Source organism: Protopterus annectens, chromosome 11.part0 (assembly GCF_019279795.1).
Source record: "Protopterus annectens isolate FY-2018-M chromosome 11.part0, PAN1.0, whole genome shotgun sequence".
Lineage (NCBI taxonomy): Eukaryota > Metazoa > Chordata > Ceratodontiformes > Protopteridae > Protopterus > Protopterus annectens.
In genome coordinates, this window is record NC_056745.1 from 232,801,804 (window position 1) to 232,816,588 (window position 14,785).

The window sequence follows — 14,785 nt, forward strand, 5'->3', positions numbered from 1 at the left end:
AGATCCATGCCTCAGCAATTTCAGCTCATTATAACACGGATCCACCTTTATTCTCACATCCACTCCTAAGACAGTACCTCAGAGGGGCTAAGAACATAAGACTGCCAAGGAGAGCTCCAACACTTACTTGGGATCTCAACTTTGTTCTGGAAAAGCTTACACTGCCGCCCTTTGAACCAGCTTTTTCAGCTGATTTAAAATTTATTTCATGGAAAACTGCCTTGCTACTAGCAATAACCTCAGCTAGCTGGCAGTGGAGCCTTTCCTCATTTTTCATCAAGACAGAGTCTCTCTACGAACTAACCCTTCCTTTATGCCAAAGGTGGTATCCAGTGTGGCCCTAAACCAAACCATTCATTTGCCCACCTTTTTCCCAAATCCCCAGAACAAAGGAGAAAGACTCCTGCACTCTTTGGACATTCACAGGCAATTACGTTACTACTTGGATAAAACTACGGCTTTCAGAAAAAACTGACCAGCTCTTTGTAGCCTATGCTACAGGATCACAAGGAAAAGCAATCTCAAAACAGACTATTTCTAAATGGATAGGGCATGGCATACGTTTCTGCTACATGCATCATGGGAAACCGGTACCTGCTAACATTAGGTCCCACTCCACCAGGGCTACAGCTACATCAGCAGCCTTTCTCAGGGGAGTGCCAACCAAGGATATTCTGGAAGCTGTAACTTGGAGTTCAGTGCACACCTTCACCAAACACTATCACTTACCTCTTTATTCTAAGACTAGTGCTGGTTTTGCCACTGCAGTTTTGCAGGGCCTACTAGCTTCTTCTAACCCTGTTTAACTCCAACTCCCATCCTTAGCTTTGGGATTCAACCCAAGTGTGATGACTGCAGCAGGGTAACACGATGAACATAGTACAGTTTTGTACCTACCATAAATGTAGATGTTCGAGTGTTCACCCTGCTGCAGTCCAGGTTACCCTCCCTCTATCCCCTCTGAACTAGCTGAACTTATCTATACCACTCTATCCTATACAACCTCTGTGGTGTATTTGCTTGTGCCCCAAAGGTATTGTTTTATTTTTATCTAGCTATATATATATATATATATATATATATATATAGCCTACCTATTGGGGGCACTCGACATCTGGGGCAAGAAAAACTGAAGAAAATGGCGTCGGATGCCTCTTATATACCCCTGGCGCACTGACGTCAGGTAAGAAGCGATGCCAACCAATGCCGGACCAAGACTTTGGAATTCAGGCTGACTGCGGGACCGCCTGGCGGCAGGATAAGTGTGATGACTGCAGCAGGGTGAACACTCGAACATCTACATTTATGGTAGGTACAAAACTGTACTTTAAGTGTTATATATACTCACTGCCTCTTAGTCTATGAATAGTAACTATACTGTATCAGAAGCGTTAAAGTAGTTTTTTTTTCTGCCTTCATACTGCTGTTAAACTATGCTGAGATTCCTAACTAGCCCCTAGGTATTAGTGACTACTTAGAAATGTATTAGTATGTCAAGCCATATACAACCTTTCCTATTCTTCTATGAACTTAATATGTGTTTGAATTGATTATGTTCTAATTTTTTTTACAGTCCTAGATTTTCTAAATGCATTTACCTATACTCATATATGGAAATATGTTTACTTAACAGCCACATCATTACCATTCTGACCGTTTGTTGGTACTGCCACTCAGTCTGATATTTGTATTGTGTAACTGCTAATTGGCCAGCTACTAACGCACTGTTTTACCTTACCAGTTTGTCTTCTCTCTCCATTTATATACCCAGCTCTCCACCCTGCTTGCCCTGAACTAGGGAATGAGAATCTGCCCTGCCTGAAGGCCAAGAACTAAACCTTATGCTAAGACTATTGGTCTCTACCTGAACTAAAGAATAGAGCCAATCCTCTCCCTAAGCCTCTTTCCCACAAGGAACCAAGAAAGTATGTGTTACAACTATTGTAGTAAATACTATACTTGAATTAAATAATTCCATGTAACTGAAGACTGCTCCCTAGCCAGGACAAGCCAGCAACCTTACTCTACTCTACTCTTAATATTTTTTTCTCCTAAACCTTATCACACTAACCACGTGTAGTCTCTGTTGCTAACTCCTGTTTACCCTCCATACCCTCCATTACTCCTAGACCTGACAACACTCTGGAAAAGCTACTTGCATTTTTATCCTTGTCCCCTAGACGGGATCCTTCTCCTAGTATTTGCCTTGTAAATCTATCCCACTGTTTTGAAATATAATTTATCAGACACATTGCTTATTTCGTTTCTTTGGTATCTCAGTCCTGTTCACTCCTCTATTTTCACAGTAACTTACTCTCCTCCACACACATCTCCACCTTATCACAGCAGCCAGCACTTCACTTATTGTTCCTGGGGTCCTCTTCCTTCACTGGCTCTATCCCGCTCCGTTTGCCCTGCAGGCTCACTCCGCTCCCCTACCCTGCCCCCAATTTCTACCTGCCCCCAGTGCTCCTACATTTATTCACCCAAACCACACACCCTATAATAACCACCTGTCATAACATCCCACTCCTTAAAGTGCCAGAACCAACACATCCAAGTCTTACCTAGTCAACCATCACACTTATCCTTATTTTTACACTATAAACAACTCTGCCATAATGTCATATATATCAACCTCTTCACACCTGAAAATCCTACTTCTATCTTCCCTCATATCTATTCTTACTATATCTTATCTACTTACATTTTATGAACATCTCCACCACATAAACCTTTATTACCCAACAAAGCAAACCTCCTCAACACCATTAGTTCATGCTCAAAGCCATTCAAACACACCCAGCACAATAGCCTACCTACCAGCAAAATATCACAGACTGACTCGCATCAAATACTATAGACCAAAAGCTAAGAAATCTCTATTCCTAACATGTATACGTCTGCAACTTACAGTTAGAATTCAACTTCAATCTTTAATAGATGGAGATATACATCCCAATCCAGGCCCAAACTCTATCCAGTCCAGAGAGACCTATAACACAACCCCCATTAGTACGCAACTCCTTACCAGACCTCCCAGCTCACTATTGATAGCACATCTTAACATCAGGAGCATAAATAATAAGGTTGCCCAACTACATGCTCTCATGGATGTGCATTCATTTGATATCCTGTGTCTCATTGAAACTTGGCTCAAACCATCTATACAAGACAATGAGTTTATACCACCAGGGTATAGCATCTTAAGACTAGACCGAAAAGTTAAGAAGGGAGGTGGAGTAGCTATACTATATAAATCTGGATTACAGGTGACCTCTATTGACTCTAAACCCCCTCTAACTAGTAGTGAAGAAATACTTCTCTCCAAAATTCAACTCAATAACTGTAAATCCATCTATATTGTTGCTGCCTACCTTCCCCCAGGGAATAACTCTAATACCCTAGAAAATATTCTAAATTGGCTTTCCACCAATTATCCCCAAGAAACAATAGTACTCGGTGACTTTAATATCAACTGGAAAAGCTGTACTTCTGACCAGCCCTCTCCTCATCTTAACCTATATGGGTTCACTTCAATTATTAGCTCCCCCACAAGGACCAATAAACGCAATAACAATGAAAGCACCCTAGATTGGATTCTGATAAATAGACATCACCAAAGTTACAAAGTAGGGACTCTCCCTGAGGATATAAGCAACCATGCACTCACCTTCATAATCAGATTTAAGACTGACATCCCTAGCCCAATTACCTATAGAATAATAAGGAGTAACAAAATTTTAACCCTGACATCTTCCAAACTGAACTTAAAGCATGCAACTGGTCACCCCTCAAAAACTTACCTCTAGAGGAAGCAGTAATCTACTTTAATACCAAATGCTTAAGTATTCTAGATCTCCATGCTCCAGAAAGGACCATCAGAACTTGGAATAAACCTGCCCCCTGGCCCTCAAAAGGGACCAAACAAAAAATGCTCCTCAGGAATAAAGTCTGGGCCAAGTGGCTTACTACTAAAAACCCAGAGGATCACTTAAAGTTCAGACAGCTAAGAAATTATATAAAAAAAGCCATTCTGTCAGACAAAAGAAACTATTACATTCAACTACAACATACCCAGCAAAACAAACCACAAAAATTCTGGGCAGGGATTAACACACACTTACACCCAGGCCATTCTGTCACACCCACCCCAGGAGGTACTGACCATGACAATCCAAAGCAAATTGCAAATACCTTTAACACATTCTTTACTGAGACCATTCAGTCTCTTGCCAATCAACTAACTCCTGACAGCTCATCTCTGACTTCCTCTACTACTACCTTACCTCCCCCATTTCATCTCAAACCTGTCCCTACATCCTTTATCCGTACCCTTTTACTAAAACTCAAACGTACCACCACTGCAGCTGATCTCCATCCTGCAGAATATCTGCAAAAAGCTGCAAATGCCATAGCCTACCCCATCTCCATTCTGACTAACAGAACAATCTCTGAGGGAACCATTCCATCTATTTGGAAGATCTCACATATTATCCCCCTGCATAAAGGTGGAAACTCTAGGGAATTATCCAACTACAGACCTATTGCTATACTATCTCCACTGGCAAACATCGTGGAGAAATGCATTCATAAGCAACTGTTAAAACACCTAATAGATAACTTGTTAGCTAACTGCCAACATGGCTTCAGGCCATTTCACAGTACTAGTACTGGCCTTTTATCCTTCTCTGACTGTATAAACAAAAATCGCAATAACAACACTCTATCCTCAGCCCTCTTTATTGATCTCTCTAAAACCTTCGATATGGTTAACCACCAACTTCTCATAAACATACTCAAAAACCTATCTCTAGATGCACTGGCTATACAATGGTTTCAATCCTACTTAAACAATAGGCAACAGGCAGTTCTGTGGGAGAACAATTTATCTCCCCATCTCCCCATTGCACTCTGTGTCCCACAAGGTTCTGTACTTGGACCTCTTCTATTTTCTATTTTTATCAACGACCTGCATACTGTAATTCCTCAAGCAACTGTAATACAATACGCAGATGACTCCACATTAATGTGCTCAGCCCAGACTCCATCAGACCTTCAGTCCCTCACCCAAGAAGTGTTTAACATAGTAGAGGAATGGTTACTACACCATTGCCTCATGTTGAACCCCAAAAAAAAACATACTCCTACTTTTTACTCCCACCCAAAGGGCCACACCACTACATTTTACTGTTACATCAAACAATGCAACTATTATATCCCTTGACTCCACCTTAACTTTGATAGTCACATTAACAGTACCATAAAAACAGTGAACAAAAAACTAGGCTCCCTCTATAGAATCAAATCCTTTCTTACCCCACTAGCAAGGTCTACTATTGCCCAGACCCACTTAATTTCCACCCTCCTCTACACCTCCCTTATATATACTAACCTCTCAAAAACAACTTGAACAAACTAGCTGTCTCCTACAAGTATATTGCTAGAATTGCAACAGGCTCTATATTCCGAACCCATCACTGTACTAATTATGAACAACTAGGATGGCTAGAGTTGCCAAATTTACTTCTATTTAAACAATTAACAATTGCCTACAAAATCCTGCATCAGCCTACTAACACTCCAATTCTTACCAACCTTACCCCCTACAACAACCTTAAGACCCTATGCTCATCTAATAAAATATTGGTACAAATAGGCAAAACCTACAATAAGGCTGGTGACTCTTTGTTCTCTAATACTATGGGTAAAACCTGGAACTCTCTCCCCAGTGACCTGACCTCCCTTTCTTCACGTACACAATTTAAAATCAGGCTTAAAACCTACCTTAAATCACATTGGTTATGCCCCTGTGTGAACCCAGACTAACTACTCATGTTATTTTATTTACTAAGACATCTGTCTTATTAACTGTATATCCGAATTGACTACTGAAAGCCATAAATATAACAGGCTTAAATTTGATTAATCATCTATCAATATCCCTAAAATGTCATTGACTACCTACCATATTAACAAAAGTTACATGTCATATGATTCTGCAATCAAATGTGTTTTGGAGTGAACATATTTCCTTCTATATTAATCTACCCACATCTGTAAAATCTATCATGTATAAAACAGTTTGTTTGTATTGTACTTGTACCTATGAAATATTGTTTTTATATATAATTTTTTTTTTACTGTGTCTTCGAGGAGCTTTTCTTCCCGGGCCTCTGCTGAAAATGGACATATACCCAGCTGGACTAGCCCGGTCAACCAATGTAAAATAAAAATAAAGATGGACAAACGCTCCATGAGATTTCTTTGCTTCTGGGTAGGGGCCAGTCATTACCAGTTCAGAGCTCTGCTCTTTGGTCTCACCTCAGCCCCCAGGGTGTTCACCAAGTATGTGGCAGTAGTCACGGCTCACCTGAGGCATCAAGGATTCCATGTGTTTCCCTATCTAGACGACTGACTCCTGACTGCTACCACCAGGCATCAACTCTTAGAGGCACGGAATTATACAAGCACATCATGCACTCAACTAGGCATTACAGTAAATTTCGAAAAATCTGCCTTGTTGTCCTATCACATACATAAGAGCAGAATTAAACACAAAAGAAATGTTTGCAAGATTACCACAGGAAAGAGTTTCCACTATTTGTCAACAAGTGTTAATTCTAATGCAGAGCAAAAGGGTTCAAGTCAGACATGTCCTCCAAGCTCTAGGCTCCATGGCAGCTGCCATTCTTCTTGTCCCATTAGCGCGTTTCCACATGAGAATCCTTCAGTGGCTTCTTTTCACGCAGTGGTCTTCCCAGGAACTACCCATGTCTCACATGATCCTGATCACAGAAACATGCAAAAGGCACCTTTCTTGGTGGATGGTCTCCCCACTAGCAATTCAGGGCAGATCATTCATACAACCCCCTCCGGTAGCCACAGTGACCATGGACACCTCCCTGATAGGGTGGGGGGGGGCATTGTCTAGGCAGGACAGTCCAAGGCACTTGGCAACCTCACGAGTACCATCTGCATATCAATGTCCTAGAAATTAGAGCAGTTCTCCTAGTGTTGCAAGCCCTTCAAGACTCTCTTCCTTCCGGGACCATTGCAATCCAAACTGACACCATGTCAGTGGTGTGGTACATCAACAAACAGGGCGGGACCAGGTCTTACCCCTTTTGTCGAGAAGCACTCAGACTGTGGCAATGGGCGATTTCCTCCCAACATTTTCTGATAGCAATGCACATCCCTGGGAAATCCAACATCATAGCAGACAGGCTCAGCAGAGCTATCCTCATGCCTCATGAGTGGTCTCTGAATCAGGAAGTTGTGGATCTCATCTTCCGCAAATGGGGACAGCCTTGCTGTGACCTATTTGCCACTCCTCTCAACAACAAATGCAGCAGCTACTTATCCCTACTTCCTCTTCAGGTCATATACGCAGAGATGCTCTAGTCCACGATTGGCCTCAGGGACTCCTTTATGCTTTCCCCCCTTTTCCCCTAATTCCAAGACTCATACAGAAAGCATAATCATTGGGTTGCAAAGTGATCCTCATTGCCCCATATTGGCCTTGACAGATATGGTTCCCGTTCCTACACCTCCACCTTCTGGATCAACCGTGGATTCTGGACCCAGTTCCAGATCTTCTGATTCACCAGTCAGGCGGGTTGCACCAGTCCCTTCAAACTCTCCAGCTCACAGCTTGGTTACTCCACTTCCAACCTTAGCCAGGCTTTCCAATATCTCCCCAGCAGTCCGTGATATTATTGTTTCCTCACATAAGTCTACTACGAGTAAAATGTATGCTAGTAAATAGAAACGGTTTTCTTACTGGGCAGAATCTAGAAATTTAGATCCTTTCTCAGTCCCAGTCTATGAAATTCTTTTCTAGCACAGCTTTTTCAGTCTGGTGCGGCTTCCGCTACCATTAGAGTACAACTAACTGCCATTTGTAATTGTCATATTGGTATGTTTAATTCTAGCATAATGTCTCATAAGCTCTGCAAGGCTTTTATGAAAGGAACATCTCTTCTTAGACCCCCAGTTAGCGATCTTCCTCCTCCTTGGGATCTCAATTTAGTTTTAGCTTTCTTAATTTTGCCTCCCTTTGAACTGGCAGCATCATGTTCTTTAAAATGTATTTTTTGGAAGACACTTTTTCTGGTTGCTATCACTTCAGCTAGACGTGTCTCAGAACTTCAAGCACTATGTGGTTCGTCCTTCTTCCCTGGTGTTTCACAAGGACAGAGTTTCTCTGAGGACCAATCCATCCTTTATTCCTAAAGTCTGCTCGTAGAACAATTTAAATCAATCCATAGATCTCTCCCAGTTTTCTTTCCTAACCACAGCAACAAGGCAGAATACAAGCTCCACCAATTGGATGTACACAGACAATTGCGTTTTTACCTCCACAGAACTAAGGAACTAAGAAAGTCAGACCAGTTATTTCTTTCTTATGCTTTCAACAAACAAGGCCTTCCAGTTTTTAAAGTGACCTTATCCAGATGGTTATATGATACTATTACCTTTATTTATCAGTTACGAAATAAAGAGCTACCATCTAAACCAAAAGGTCATTCCACTAGAGCATTAGCCACCTCTGTAGCTTTTCAGTGTAGATTGCCCATAGACTCAATCTGTGCAGCTGCCACTTGGGACACTTTTATCTCTCATTACAAGGTAGATATGGTCTCCCAGAGCAGAGCTTCCTTTGGTTCTACTGTTCTGAAGAGTCTATTCCAATGAGCCACCCAGGATTTTAGGTGCTAGGGATGCTGTCCCAAACAGCAAGAACGAAGGTGAGATGGACAACTTAACATAAAGAAGATAGGTACCTACCGTAACATTCCATGTTAGTTGTCTTCATCTCGCCTTCCTTCTTGCGTCCCTCCCTCCTTCCCCCTTCCTAGAGGATTGTGAGGAGTCCCCTTTTGTTTTCACTGGCTGAGCATCTTTTACTACTTCACATGCCAGGTAATTTATAACTCTGTCCTTGTTTAGGTGTATTGGACAACCAGTTTTTAGGAACTGGTTACTTTACTTATGTCTAGAGTGCGCTATCACAAATGAGATCTGGGTAGCTGATGCTGGGATAAGGGGTAGCCTCGAGCCAGTAAACAGCTCTTGAGCTATAGAAGATGGCCGAGTCGGAGCCGAGAATCTGCTCTGAACCCAAACAGCAAGTAGGAAGGCGAGATGAAGACAACTAACATGGAGCGTTGTGGTAGGTACATAACTTCTTTTTCTTATAGCTCCAGACTGGCTTCACCAGCATTGGTACCCCTTGCTGGCACAGCCTGTCCCCACTGCCACCATGACATCTCCCTCAGATTCCAAACCTCCTGACCCAGAGGAAGGGGAATTCATGCATCCCCAATAGCAGACATTCAGTTTGGCAGCTTGGCTTATTCTCTAACCCCTGATCAATCTGCCAACCTCAGTAAACAAGTTCTAAATGTTATATATGAGGCCAGACACCCTAGCATTAGAAAGTGATATGCTGACAAATGGTAAAGGTTCTGCACCTGGATTCAGGTTAAGGGAGTTAATATGGCACAGTCTTCCCTCCCTCTCATCCTGGATTACTTAGCTGACCTGCTACACAGTGGCCTCTCTTTTTCCTCTATTAAAATTCATGTCTGCTATCTCTGCTCATTTTCCCACTGAGCAACCCCTTTTCTCACACCCTCTGATCAACCAGTTCCTAAGAGGCGCTACCAACTTGAGGGCCATCCTTAAGAGCACCAATCCCAGCTTGGGACCTCAACTTTGTGTTGGAAAAGCTCACCCTGCCCCCCCCCCCCTTCGAACCAGCCTCTTCAGCAGAGCTAAAATGTCTCTCCTGGAAGACAGCTTTCCTTCTGGCCATCACTTCAGCCAGAAGGGTCTCCAAGCTGCAAGCACTCATGGCTGTGGAACCCTTCATCATCTTCCATGCTGACAGGGTATCCCTCAGGGCTAACCCATCCTTCATGCTCAAGGTGGTGTCCAGTGTGGCTTTCAACCAATCCATTCATTTGCCCAGGTTTTTTTCCTAACCCACAAAACAAGGGGGAAAGGATCCTGCATTCTTTAAATGTGCACAGACAGCTCAGATTCTATCTAGACAGGACTAAATCCTTCAGAAAGTCTAATCAATTGCTGGTTAGCTTTGCTGCAGGGACAGAGGGTAAAGCCATCTCCAAACAAACCATTTCTAAATGGATATCACACTGCATCCATCTCTGCTACAAACAACATGGAAAGCCTCCCCCCAAGGGGGTCAGGACTCACTCCACCAGAGCAGCCTCCACCTCTGCAGCTTTCTTCAGAGGTGCCCCCACCAGGGACATCCTGGAGGCTGATACCTGGACATCTGTTCACACCTTTACCAAATATTACCACCTTCCTATCTTCTCCAAATCCAGAGCAGGATTTGTCTTTGCAGTCTTGCAGGGCATCCTAGCCAGCCCCTAGTTTTCTTGACTGCCTCCACCCATTTCCTCAGCTTTGGGAATCAACCCAAATGTGATGACTGCAACAGTGAAACACGAAGAACATAGTACAACTGTGTACACTTACCATAAATGTAGATGTTCGAGTGTATTCACTGTTGCAGTCCTGGTTTCCCTCCATCCTCCTCATCTTTCTTCTCTTTCCTTACAAGGGACATATTGGTATTTACTTTCTACTGGTGGGGTTCTTCCACCAGAACCTGGCTCCGACTTGGGGGCTCCTGATAGGTTAGGGCAAGAAAAATGATGTAATGGCATTGGCTGTCTTACTTTATACTACTGACGACCTGACGTCAGTCCTGAAGTGACAGCAACTGACGCAGAAATACTAAGCCTCTGGTATTCAGGTTGGCAGAGGGCTGCCATGGCAGGGATAACCCAAATGTGATGACTGCAACATCTACATTTATGGTAAGTGTACACAACTGTACTTTCTGGAAATCTCAAGGACCTTTTCAAGAATCACATGGAGATTTCTCAACCAAAGGCAGAGTGCGAAATAACAATGGTAGACGCTGCCCACATGGCAGACATGGTCCACAAAACCAAGCCTTCTGAGATTCCTTGTTGGACAGACCTTTTCAACTCTTCTAAAGGATTGCACAACTGTTCTTTTCTGGAGTCAGTCAGGGGCACTTGTCTTTGCACACAAAAGCCTGGGCACCCATCATAAAAGATACGTGAGTGCAAGGAATCATATCCAGAGGATATTTCATTCCATTTTTGCATGTTCCGTCAATGAAAAGGAAACGCCCCCCCATCCATTAACTTATATGGTTTCACCCATATAATATCCAAACCTACTTATACATCTAAACCTTCTAATCAATCATCCATCCTTGACTGGATTCTCATATCTCACCCCCATAAATATTGCTTCCCTGAAACCTTACCCGATACCCTTAGTGACCACTGCTCAATTAAAGTCCTCCATTTCAGTCCTCATATGTGTAAACCCCATAAAATCAAAGCATGTCACAATTCGACACATTTTGACTGTAGCATGCTGAACAGCAAGCTCTCGGCTATCAGCTGGTCATTTCTCAGACACTTACCCCTTAATGAAGCTGTACTGGAATTTAACAACATATTCCTAAACATACTCAACTCCCTAGCCCCCATACATAATGTAAGAATGAAAGCAGCCATATGCCCTTGGTTAACAAATTCCACCTGCTCCCTGATGGCTCAGACAGATAAAACCTCAAAGCTCTGGACTAAAACTAAACTCCCCTCCCACTTCCAACAGTACAGGCACCTATGAAATCTCACAAAAAAGTCATCACCAGTGATAAGAGAAACTACTATATTAACCCTCCTATTTCACATCTTAATAACACAAAGAAATTCTGGCATACAATTAACCAAATCATCCATCATGGAAAACCCCTCCTCTCCCCCTCTCCCCTACCTAGTCCTTCAAGCACTCCTCTTCAGACTGCAGCTAACTTTAACACCTATTTCATAGTTTCCATTAGCAAACCAACCATCCTAATACCGATACTGACAGTACCCCACCCAACAACCCTCTTAAACATCTAACTCCTTCTCACCCTTCTCCCTAAAAACTGTATCCATCAACTACATTAAATCCCTGCTTCTTAAACTTAAACCTTGCTCCCCCTCAACAGACAGTCTCCCTCCACTCTTTCTATAGAAATCAGTCAACTCCATTGCACTACCCATCTCTGTTCTCATCAACCGATCCATTACTGAGGCTGAAGTCCTTGCAATTTGGAAAAAATTCTACACTTTACCTATCCATAAAGGAGGCAGCTCTACCAAACTGCCCAACGTTTGGCCCATAGCAATCCTATAACCCCTCTCAAAAATCTTGGAAAAATTTGTACACAAACAAGTCCTGCAATACGTCATACAAGGGAAGCTAATCACCCCCACCCAACTTGGCTTTCACCCTAGACACAGTACCTCTACAGTCCTCATTTCATTCATCACCACCATCTCACAAGCTAGATACCAGAACAAACTTGTATCTTGCCTCTTTCATGACCTTTCAAAAGCTTTTGACACCATATCCCCCCCCTCCTCTTATACAAACTCAGAACTCAACCTATCGACCTCTACTATCTCCTGGTTCTCTAACTGCCTCAGCAATAGTCTCCAATCAGTTAAATGGCTTTCTGCTGTCTCCCCTGAACTTCACATAAAGATGGGGGTCCCCCAAGGTTCAGTTTTGGGCCCTCTACTCTTTAACATATTCAACCAGTTATTCATATCCGCACCTCAGTCATCCCTGGTACAATATGCTGATGACTCCATTGTCATCACCATAGCTGACACCCTCCCAGGTCTACATACAACAACTCAGAACTCCATTCATTCTCTCAAAAATGGGCTGAACAAGAACCAGCTAATCCTAAACCCTAAGAAGACTAAACTCTTGCTCTTCATTCCAAAAACTATGAATCATCTTAAACTTATTTCTATCACTTCCATCAATAACATACCCAGCACAGTTGAAACTCATACCAAATTACTCTGGGTCATTATCTATGACCAGTTGAAATTTGACCTACGTGTCCTCAGTAACATTTAAAAAACCCACCAAAAACTTGGTCTCCTGTACAGGAATAAAAACATTTTATCTAGTAAAGCCAAGACAGCCCTATTCCATACCTACCTACTACCAACCCTACTATAAGGCTCTCAAATCCTCACCAACTTACAAACCACACCTCTCTGTAAACTGGAATCCACTTAAAACAAGATGGCCAGATTTGCTGCTGAACACCCATACTATTCTCACCACTGCTTAGCACTCAGGAAGCTAAACTGGTTAGAGCTTCCTAACAGCCCTTCTCCTCTCTCAGCTTCAGATAATTCACTCTGTTCTATGCCAGCCCTCTTTTTGTCCTAGTGTTCATTCTACCATCTCCCTCTACACCCCACCTAGAACTCTTCGGAGCTCAGAACAACATCTCCTTTCTATATAAAAGCCAAAGATTAACATTGGCAAGAACCTCTACAGCTATTCCCCAGCAAACAACTGGAATAAACTTCCATTACACATTCAAAATACTACACCTAAACAGTTCAAAAATGCAGTAAAGAAGCACCTAAGCTATACAAGACTATGTCAGTGTAACTCTCCTTCATGATTGACTTGGCTCCTCCCTCCCAACTTGTTCCCCACCACACTCCCCTGCCACCTAACTTCCTTTCCCTACAACTATATTTCTGTACAATACTTCTTCTTATAGCCTCTCAACCATGGACCTGCTTATTTTTACTATAGACTCATAATAATTCTTGTGCCTTGCAAAACACAAAGTGATGAATGAAAATATTCTATTTGTATCCTTTGTACCCTGTGACTGAACTAGAGGTACTATGCTAATATGTAAATCTAATGTTACTCATGTTAAACTGTTTATTTTTTTGTTTTTTTGTTGGGAAACTATTGTTTACAGAACTGTGTACTATGTTACTTTAGCTAGATGATCGTGTCTATTATTTTTTGTGGAGCTTTTCTCCTTGGGTCTCCACTGAAAAAGGGCTCTGACCCAGCTGGACTAACCCAGTCAACAAATGTAAAATAAATAAGTAATGTTTCACCCAATCAGTGGGAGTTAGCGGCCCGAAATTTCAAAAGCTGCTAGACGAGAATCATCGAAGAGGTCCCACCAGACCAAAAAGGATACAGATTTTACTTAATTCTTTTTGTGCCGATGAAAACAGAGGACCTGAGAACCATCCTAGATCTCAGTTATCTAAACCACTTTGTAAAGAACTCCAAGTTCAGAATGGTCACTGTTCGTTCTCTTCTGTCTCTGGTACAGGAGGATAACTGGATGTGCTCTGTAGATCTTCAAGACACATACTATCACATCAGAATGAACAAGTACTTTTGAAGATACCTATGTTTCCTGCTGGGAGCCCGCCATTATCAGTTCAGAGCCCTGCCCTTTGGTCTCACCACAGCCTCAGGGTGTTCAAATCTATGGCAGTGGAAGCAGCTCATCTAAGACTGCATAGATTCAGAGTGTTTCCTGATTTGGACGACTGGCTCCTACCAGACATCTCCTAGTAAAAGCCAGGGATTACTTATTCCAATTTTCTCTATTCTTTTGGATCACAGTCAATCTTTTTAAGTTCCACCTTCAACCAGTTCAAGTCTTGGAGTTTATAGGGGCTTGTTTAGGTACAGTCAATCATCTTTCTCTCTTACCACAAAAAAAAAAAAAAACAGCATTTGCAACATCCTATAAAACTATCTTGAGTGACCAAGGACTCCCTATTGTGGTGGATCCAATCTGATGAGATTGGTCAAGGACATCCCTTTATCCTTCCTCCCCTAAATGCCACTTTGACCACAGATG